Below are 10,016 nucleotides of genomic sequence, written 5' to 3'. Positions count from 1 at the left end.
GTAGACTCACCCAAGTGAGGACTAATCTCATGAGTAAGGGCTGCAGGAACAGACCCCATCAACATTACAAGCAAAAAATCCAAAAGGCCCATGGGTTTAGGTGAAAAAGACCTGTCCATTCACCTCTGGGGCTGCAGTTCAAGTTCACCCAGTATTGAGAGGATAATCATTTGCATTACATTAACATTCTCCACAGTGTGCATTGTCACAATTTGGAGTACGGGGATGATCTTTCTCTGCTCTTCAAAATGCCCAGGAATGAGTCATGATGGAGAATGAATTACCTGTCACTCACTGAAAAGAAGTTTCCTACAGACAATGGGCTGAGGTCAGTGTTGTGGCAGAGTAGAGGAAAGCTGATGGATCATGAGGGGGAAGGCAAACTTAATTTTCCAGGGCTTTATGTGCTTGTAAGTTATTTTTGAAAGCACTGACATTCCTACGGTGAGAGAAGAATGTAAATCACATGCGCTAGAGTGAAATGCTTTTGTGGAAGTTACAGATCGTCTCGTGACATAGGACCAGATCGGGTGTAAAGTTGTGCCCACTTCTGCTCGGGCTGCATTTGCTCCAGAGAGAAAAGAAAATGAAAGTACTCCTATATCATTTTGAATGAGTCATTGACAACTGTATCTGATCTAAAGCCCACTGAAATCAACAAAGACTTCATTGAGTTTTGGATCAGGCCATCAAAACCCATTATTGCATGAAGTTCTAAAAATCCCCCAAATTCCCTTTTAATTCTTTAGTAAAACTTTGCTTTTCTTTTTTAGGTGGAATCAGAAAACAGCTTGCAAAAGAAGTTTCCTGATCTCACCAAGTATCCCAGGTGAAGAGACTGATTCGCTTTACCCAGAAATGCCCATGAGTGACATTTTGAGCATTAAAGAAAAGAGAAAATAGCATTGATGTGAGCTTGTAGGGTCCTAAAAAAGTAAGGATACAAGAAACCAAAAAGGAAAACCACAGTGTGCCAATAAAATAAAGTTTCAGGAGTATCAGGTAACAGAACAGTTGTTCTGTCATCTATAGATGAAATTCACTGCTGTGCAGAGGGCTTATACACCATTTAAGTCATATTTTGAGGGCTTAAGCAGGATTGAATGGCCTGTGTTGGCCCTCTGTACAGTATTACTCAAGTCTTGTCTACTCTGGGAATTTCAGCCACTGATGTAACTGCATGAGGGAAACCCCCAAGTGTCAACAAGGAAAGCTGTGATTAGTCCACGTGAATTTATTCCTGCCTGCTACCAGGATAAATTCCACCAGTGCAAATCCTGCCTTCCCTTGTTGACACTTGTGTGTTGGCATAAGTGGAAATGAGCCACATTAGTGGGTGGCAATTGATTGCTGGATTTGGGACAAAGTTCCAGTGTAGATAAGGTTTAAGGTGTGTGTGTCAATGAGCAACTTTCCAAAGGGGCCTTTAAAATCCCACTTGCTAACTCTTCTGCCAAATGGTTGCCTGTGCAAAATGTGGGGGTTCAGCTTTAGAGGCCAAGTTGGAAATTTATCTCTAAAGGTTTTGGAAGAAATTGAATATCTTTTAGAAGAAAAGTACATGATAATAGCTCTGCTCTTTTATGTGTTCCCCTGGTTAGAGGTAGAAAACATTTGGGTTTTATCTGTGCATTTTTGAAAAAAGAGAAGACAGCACTGGTGTAAACTTGTACAAACATTACCTCTCTATACCTCTTATTAACTCTAAATAAATCTTAGATTTGCTGTTTGTTCCTACCTTATGTTCAGCAGCCTTTCCATATTAACAAGGGAAAGAGCTGATTGATAATGTCTTTTTTTCCATAAGTAAACCACTACAGCAGGGATAATGTTAGTAGAACAGACAGTGTCATCAAGGTTTAATGTGGGCTGCATTGAACAGAGTTAAAGGGCCAGCTTGGTCCTGAGTATCTTGGAAATTCCCACTCTCTCTATGTACCACTATGACTCTAGACATCAGTTGTGGCACTGCTAATAATAATAGTCTCTAGGTTTGAATGCCTGGGGCCCATGGACAGGATGCCCTCAGTGGAAGTCCCTTGACTCTGGAATTCATTTCTTTCACTGGTCTGTCAGAGCCCAAGTCTGTTGTCATTTAAGGCACAGTGTAAGTTTCATCTGCTCCTGGTTCCATTATAATCAATAGGCATTTTGCCATCAATTTCACTAGTCATAATTTGGCCCTCAATGTCTTGCGGGAAGGTGGGTGACTATTTAGACCTCAATCTGGCAATCCACTCTGTGCTAGTGGATCCCTGTGTCTGTGTGGACCCGCACTGGGATCAAATGGGACTTCATGTGTGCACAGGGGTTAAGGGCCATAGTCTGGAAGTTCTATGAGCCAGAGCATCACATGTCATTCATGTTCAGTACAGGCGTAAGCACAACTGGATGTCAGCAAAAGATGATGCTAATAATGAAGGATGTGGGCTGGAGGCTGAGACCCAGATCCTCAAAGGTACTGAGCGGCCTAGCTGCGATGAAATCAATGGGATTTGAGGATCCAGGCCTGAGTTCATTTAGTGTGACATTGCCAATGAACACCGTGTCTAGATAGTAAGTTTTTGTATACATGCTCAGAACCTCTTGTTAGAAACAGAAAAATAAAATAAATACATTGATCAATTTGGAAATGGAAAGGCAGCAGCTACAGTGTAAACAAGTCCCAGAAAATAAATTATTATCCTGGCTATTGTTCTTAGCAAACAATAACAATGCTTTCAACCTGCTGTAGAGTCAGATGAGGTCACTCCCCCCACTTTCCATATTGAAGTGGTATGGGCCACATATGCAGGGTCTCCTACATGCACAGATCAGTTCTTTGGCGTAGGGAGCATCGGTGGGGTCCTGGTGTATGACTAGATGCTCTTGCAATATAAATAATAATGGGAGCATGATCAGGCTATGCACTTAAAGGTCAAGTGAATTTCTGAGTCCGTTAGCAATCACCACACGTCTATCACAAATTGATGTTGGTAAATCATCAGAGTGACATTTATTCCAAAATAATTGTAGCAGTAATAATTTTCTATCACTATATTAATACTAATTCATAGAACAACATGGAAATAGATGTCACAGCAACCCAAACCAATTCTTTTTTTCATCTTAATATTACCATTATTATATGGAGTGACATGCCTGCCATTAACAGACAGTCAGTATAATTATCACTAGAAAAACAGGTTCATCCTTCAAAAGGGCAGCAACAGACTTTTAAAGGTAGGTGAAATTTTAAAAAAAAGATTAGAATGGGATTATCCCTAAGAGAGAGAGAACAGGTGCATCAAAGATCCTCTGCTGAGAGAAAATCCACAGTCATTTTTAATTACATACTTTAAAATATTCCCTTCAAAGCCTGGTTTCAGAGTAGCAGCCGTGTTAGTCTGTATTCGCAAAAAGAAAAGGAGTACTTGTGGCACCTTAGAGACTAACAAATTTATTAGAGCATAAGCTTTCGTGAGCTACATCCGCATCCGATGAAGTGAGCTAGCTCACGAAAGCTTATGCTCTAATAAATTTGTTAGTCTCTAAGGTGCCACAAGTATTCCTTTTCTTCCTTCAAAGTCTGCGATTTGTGTTTCATACAGCAATTTACACCCAAGATGGCATCAGTGAGGATCAGGAAGTTAGAACGGCTACCAGAAAAACAAGTGAATATTCCTAAGTGGAATACTTTGCATGCTTGCTTTCATTCTTTGAATGAAAAATACTACAAAGGTCTGGAAGCTAAAAGTAGGGGGAGCTTTCTACTATTCAAACTAGAAAACATGCTCAAGTCTAGCCCAAGCCTTTCTATTTTTTTACAGAGCTCAGACACCATTGCTGCTGTCTGGCCCTCCATGAAGAAATTATTTTAAAAAATACAAATGTCTGTTCTGAATGTTAGTACCCAGTGAACAAATACCACCACATCTATCGCTGCCATTGCACTGAATAGGGCTTTATATGCAGCAATGCACGTATTTGTTGAATTGGATTAAAAACATCTGTGGTATAACTACAGATGCTGGGAAAGATCCTCAGGTGGAGTTAGGTCAGTTTACCCCAGCTGCTGACCTGGTCCAATATTTTTGCTCAAATTGATGGCTTTGTTTTCAGTTGCTATGCATGATTATGCAGTAGAATATGAAAAAACAAAATCACAGAACAGTAAAGCATGCCATTCAAAATCAATATAGGCACACAATAATCCTTGGGTTTCTGGATCTCATGGTGTTCGCTAGATTTGCACTAAGAACATATTGTCCTGTACTATTAAACTTTCTAAACTGTCTAGAGTTAGAATAAAGACACTTCATGTTGTTTTATTTATTGTGACTCTCCTCTGGAAACTTAACACTTACCTGATATGTTCCGAAAATATTGAGCTTGGTTCTCTTTCCATTTACGCTGCTGTAAATTGGACGCAACCAATTTTAATTGATGTCCAGAGTCGTAAAACTGGCCTCGCTGAGAGGAGAGACAGGCCCTCTGATCTCAAGTCTGTGATCTTTAGGAGCATGCTCCCCTCTGTTGCACAACACGGAGGGAAACAGATGGCACAAGTTGTTGCTCAAAGGGACCCGGAACTTCCAGCACAGATAAGTAATGCTGAAGCAATATGCTTTCTGAACAGGATATCATTCCAGTTAGGCAGCAGAGCAAATGCTCTGTCAACACAGTATTGCCAGCTCTTGTGATCTTATTGTGGGTCTCACAATATTGGGTGTTTTTCTGAGCATACCAGCTGCTGGAGTCAAGAGAATGCATGCAAATTTCAGCTTTCATTTCAGAAAGAAGGAAGTTTCTAGCCCTCATGGCTGTGGAGAAAGACCTGAAAACAGGGTACTTGTGAGAGCTCAGAAACTAAAAGGCAAATAAAAAGAACCCAACATTTATTATTTTTTAAAATGTAATGATTTTTAAGTCAGTCTTGTGATTTTGGGGTCCTGACTCCTGATTTTTAAATGCATGGCATTAGCAATGCTGCAACACTTCATGCCTTAACGATTTTTTGCATCTGTGTTGTGGTTATAGTGTTTATGTCCTCTCACTACAGTATCTTTTCCCTGGACTTGTCTCTTTCTGCTTTCTTGCACATTGCCCCCATGCATGTAACACATTCCTGATGTCAGTGTGCTATATGCCTACTCCTTCCTCCTCCAGATCATTCTCCCCACATGCTCCTTCTGTGAGATTTCCCAGAATTACTCCAATGGTTCAAACATATATGTATTTTTTTTATTCTTCAGTCCTTCTATGTCAGGGTGCCCCAAAATCTTGACCATTCAGTCCCATTTTTATCAAAGCAGATGGGCTGAGGCCCCACTTCCCCATGTCGTGAGCACGCAGTTTTCCTACAGGTCAGCTGTCAATGAAGCACTAGACAATTAAGGTATATGCGGCTGTAGAAGACTTACCTGTACAGGTCCCACGAGGCTGGATGAGCTTGTCTCTATGCTGAGTTTAGCCAGGTGTGGAGAGACTGAGCCAAACTGGAGCTGGAGGGTGACCAAGAAATCCCTCCCCCGGGGAACAGGGTTCCATTGGGGGGCACATGCTGGGGAGGGTGGCTGAATGGGATTATAAAGTAACAGGCCTTTAAGGGGAAATGCCTCATCCCCAGCTCATCCCACTATTTGGTCATTCCCCCAAACCCCCAGTCTGTTCCCCTTGAAGACCTCATCCCCCACCAGCCCATCCCCACCACTGGGTTTTCTCTGCCTGAGTGGCCATCCCTGCATTCATGGCCCCTGTTGGCAAGGCCCCATGGTTATCCATCGCTGCTGCCATTACCCACCCACCACACACGCTGGGCAGTATCAGCACCACAGCGATGCCTCCAATGTCCAGGCAGAGTCCCTGCAGTGGAATCCCTGCTCACTCCCTGCACCCTGGCTGGGTGTCAAGGAGAGACTGCAAGTGGAGCCAGGACAGGTGCACAGGGGGTCCAAAATCCTAAGTAGCCATTGGCACTTTCTTCTTTTCCAGGTGGTAAATACAAAGGACGAAGAGTTCTGGGCCCTCGCAGACACTGCCCACAGTTTGAGAAAAATCTGCTCTATATAATGAATGTGTCTGATCTGTTGTCTTTGTTTGTCTCTTAGACGATAAACTTCTTGGGGCAAGGACCAGGTCTATATAATGCTGATCATAGTGTTGGTGCTCAGCAGTTACTTTTAATAAATACAGCCTTAAATTTCAAGAGCGACTAGTGATTTTGGGCACTTCCATTTTTGTGCGCCCAGCTTCAGATGCCTTAAAGGGGCTCTACTTTCAAAAAGTGCTGAGCATTGACCTTCTGACAGTCAGGGCCCCTCAAGGTGTCTCCAGCTGGGTTCCCAAACACTGAGGCGCCCATAGTCCCCTACTTGTTGTTGCAAAAATATGCCTGATGATCCAGATTTCTTGAGGGACACCTGGACCCTTTGCATAATCTGAAATTTGCATGAACAAAATGTGTTTTCTTTAGGAATTTGGGGATGAACTTTTCAGGGAATAATCGGAGTTTAGATTATTTTGGTTTCCCTGTCGTAACTTTCATGAATCACAGCAAAAATTGGACTGTGGTCAAATGAGAAGTGGGAGAGCCAGGTCACAATTATTATGATTCTTTCTTCAAACCTGTGGATATTACATTGGGAAAAGCAGTGTAAATTAATGATCCTTGAGTCAGCTCTGATTCACCCAATATGCCTTTAAAATCCCAACGGAGCGGGAAGCTCAGGTGAAAGCAGGGAACCAGTAGATGTGATGAAGGTGGGAGAGGGCTTGTGATCTGTCCTACAAGGTCTGAGGCTCTTCTGCTGTGGATCTTCACAAATGTTCTTGCCTTCTACAGAGAGAGGGTCCAAGATTTATAAGTTCTATGATTTCAAGTGAAAAGAACATTTTCCAGGTAGGCACTTTTCCTTTGCCGCATTCCCTTCAATCCTCCTTCGATGATGGCAAACACATTGATTGAGTTTGCACAACTATAGTAAAATTCCTTAATATATGAAGTTGTCTTCAGATTTACGAGTGTGTTGTATCCCTCTGTGTGCTGCTGAGTCTTAGGCTGATGTTGATAGTGCTGGACCCGAATGGCAATAGTCTCTGATTACTTACTATTCAATTCATGCTGTGGTTGGAAAGCAATAGTTTCTGTGACTGATGTATTAATGTGACTGTTTTTCAGGGCACATTTGTAAAACATGGACTGGGTCTTAGCTCAGTTAGTGCAACTAATAAAACTACATTTTAAAAACCTTTGGCATGTTCAAGTGTTTTTAATGACACCTCAAAGGCAAATTCACCTCCCATGTCTCTGTTGATGACTCGCATCTATCTCTCTACTCTGGACCTGTCTCCCGCTGTCCAAATTAAAATCTCAGCCTGTCTTTCTGACTGCTCCTTGTGGGTGGCCAACTGCCAGCTCAAGCTAACCATGGCTAAAACAGAGCTCTTAATTTTTCTACCCTAGCCCTGCCTGCTCCCTCTTCTCAATCACTGTGGACAGTACCACCATCTTTTCTGTCACTCTAGCTCATAACCCAGGTTCAGGGATGTCCTTACCCAAAGCAGGTGTGTGCTGCTCCAGCCCCGCTCTGGCTCTTCCCCAGGGCCCCCACCTCTTCCCACTCCCGCTTTACCCCAGCCCCGCCTCAGCCCTTCCTCTTCCCGCCCCTGCTCCACCCCAGCCCCACCCCCACTCCCCTGAGCTCTGCAGCAGGGCCGGGGCTGCACTCACCGGCGGTGGGAAGTGCAGCGACCCAGCCCCAGCCGCACTGCCTGTGAGTGCTGGGGGGTTGTTCCCCCCGCCCCACAAGCCAGCCCTGCCCCCCCACGGAGGCCTGGGGCCCCCCTACGGAAGCCTGGGGCCAGCTCCTCCCCCTGCAGAGGCCTGCCCCCCCCCGGGTGTCATCTTTGACTCAAACCTCTCTCTAGATCCTCACATGCAGACTGGGTCTAAATCTTACGGTTTCTTCCTGCATAACATGAATGATAATTGGGAATAATTTAAGAGCATCCTACTAGATATCCAAAAAGCCCAAATCCCACAACTGAGGAAGAAGGCCGTTCTGGTTAAAAGCTGATCTGGTTTAGAGGGGAAGTGAAAGCAGCTACAAAAAATATAACAAAAGGGAGAAGTTGCTAGTCATGAACATAAATCAGAAACTGCATGAAATTGATTAGGGAAGCAAAGGAACACAAGAAGAAATCTATGGCTAGCAGAGATAAGGACAATAAAAGGGAGTTTTTAAAATACATTAGGAACAAAAACAATCCTGACAATGGTACTGGTTAATTAATAATAATCCAAAAAATGTAAAAGTGTTCAATAAATATTTCTGTTCTGCACTTGGGGGAAAAACAGATTTAGTCTCATCATCTAGTGATAGTAATACTCTTTCTATTACATGAGTATCTCTGGAACATGTTAAACAGAAGCTACTAAAGTTAGACATGTTTAAATCAGAGGTCCAGATAACTTGCATCCAAGAGTTTTTAAAGAGTTGGCTGAAGAGCTTTGTAGACCATTAATCTTGATTTTCAATAAATCTTGGAGCACTGGGGAAGCTCCAAAAGACTGGATGAAAGGTAATATTATGCCAATTTTTAAAAAGGATAAACAGGATGACTCAGCTAATTAGAGGTCTGTCAGCCTGACACTGATCTCAGCGAAGATAATGGAGCTGCTAATAAGGGACTTGATTAGTAAAGAATTAAAGGAGGGTAATTGATGCATCATTGTTTCCTTATGGCCCCTTGTCTGTCTGTATCCACATTTTTGTCTTATACTTAGATTGGAAGTTCCTTAGGGCAGAGACTGTCTTTTTGTTCTGTGTTTGTACAGCACCTAGCACAATGGGACCCAGGTCCATGACTAGGGTTCCTATGGCTACCATAATACAAATAATAAATAATAGTAATAAAGTTGGGTAAATATTATGCATAAATGTATAGAAATAAGAGATGGGAGAGATCTATGAGATCACAGATCTAGTGCCTGCTGCCATCGCACAACCTTCATTGTATACACTATTCTCTAGTACTTTGTCCACTTGTGTATGGCCCTTCAATGACACTGTAGTGTTCTACGTAACCATTACTATGTAGTAATAGCAAATCTTTTAAAAACTAACTCCCTTAGTCTCTCAGCAAGGTACTTAAACATATGTCTAACTTTGAGCACATTACTTCAATGGAACTACTGGCTTGTGTAAAGTTAGGCACATTCTTAAGTACCTTGCCTAATGAGAACCTAAATTATCAGGGTACAGGTTTCAGTTAAACTGGATAGCTCTATAGCTGTCAGTAGTGCCACTGGGTGCGTAAGTGTTTGAATGATTCTGTCCTGATAGGGGTTGAGTCTGATCTTGGCTGCTGAGCACCTAAAAAGCAGGCCTTAAATTGGACACCCAAAACCAGAGGCACCCAAGATCACTAATTGCTTTGAAAATGTAGGCCACGCTGTTCTAGTGTGCTTCTGTACAACCCTTTCCCCCACTTAACAAATGTGGTGCTCTCAATTTAGTCTCTAGGCGATGTTTGTCTATACAACCTCACATAAAAGAGTGTGAGAGTATCAGAGGTATCAATGGAAGAAAGAAGGGAGGTGCCACTTGCACACTACCTATCTGTTCTATACTTCGATCAATTTCACAAACAATTTTTTCAGATTGCCTCAAGATTAAAAATAGTAAAATGGAGAGGGCATGTATGGAAACATTGTTCTAATGCTAAGAATCATTTTGTTTATAAAGCACACCCAAGCATGTTTCTCACACTATTCTAACATTCTTCTCACTATAAATTATTATCATAACATGCTTCTCACTATAAATTATTATTAATCTTTAGTTTTATTGCGATAGCACAAAGAAGTCCCTGACAGATTGGGGCCATATTGTGTTAGTCACCATATAAACACCACTAGAGTGCAGGCAGCTCTGGGATGGAAAATACACAGTTGGTATGTAGCACAGTAACAGGACACTGGAGGTGCCAGCTGAGACCAGAGTACCAGTGTGCTGAACACTGTATGAAGACAT

At 42.4% G+C, this 10,016-nt stretch overlaps 1 long non-coding RNA gene across 1 annotated transcript; it reads right to left on the bottom strand.

The window, feature by feature from the left end:
* Window positions 1-4,518: 4,518 nt before the first annotated feature.
* On the bottom strand, window positions 4,519-6,864 carry LOC122461146. The gene is made up of 3 exons (XR_006282912.1): window positions 5,783-6,864; window positions 5,403-5,555; window positions 4,519-4,848 (listed from the first exon to the last, which is right to left on the bottom strand). It is a non-coding gene; the product is annotated as an uncharacterized LOC122461146 (long non-coding RNA).
* Window positions 6,865-10,016: the final 3,152 nt, after the last annotated feature.

Source organism: Dermochelys coriacea, chromosome 7, assembly GCF_009764565.3.
Source record: "Dermochelys coriacea isolate rDerCor1 chromosome 7, rDerCor1.pri.v4, whole genome shotgun sequence".
In the NCBI taxonomy this organism is placed as follows: domain Eukaryota; kingdom Metazoa; phylum Chordata; order Testudines; family Dermochelyidae; genus Dermochelys; species Dermochelys coriacea.
This window is presented reverse-complemented; position numbering and strand designations above follow the sequence as displayed.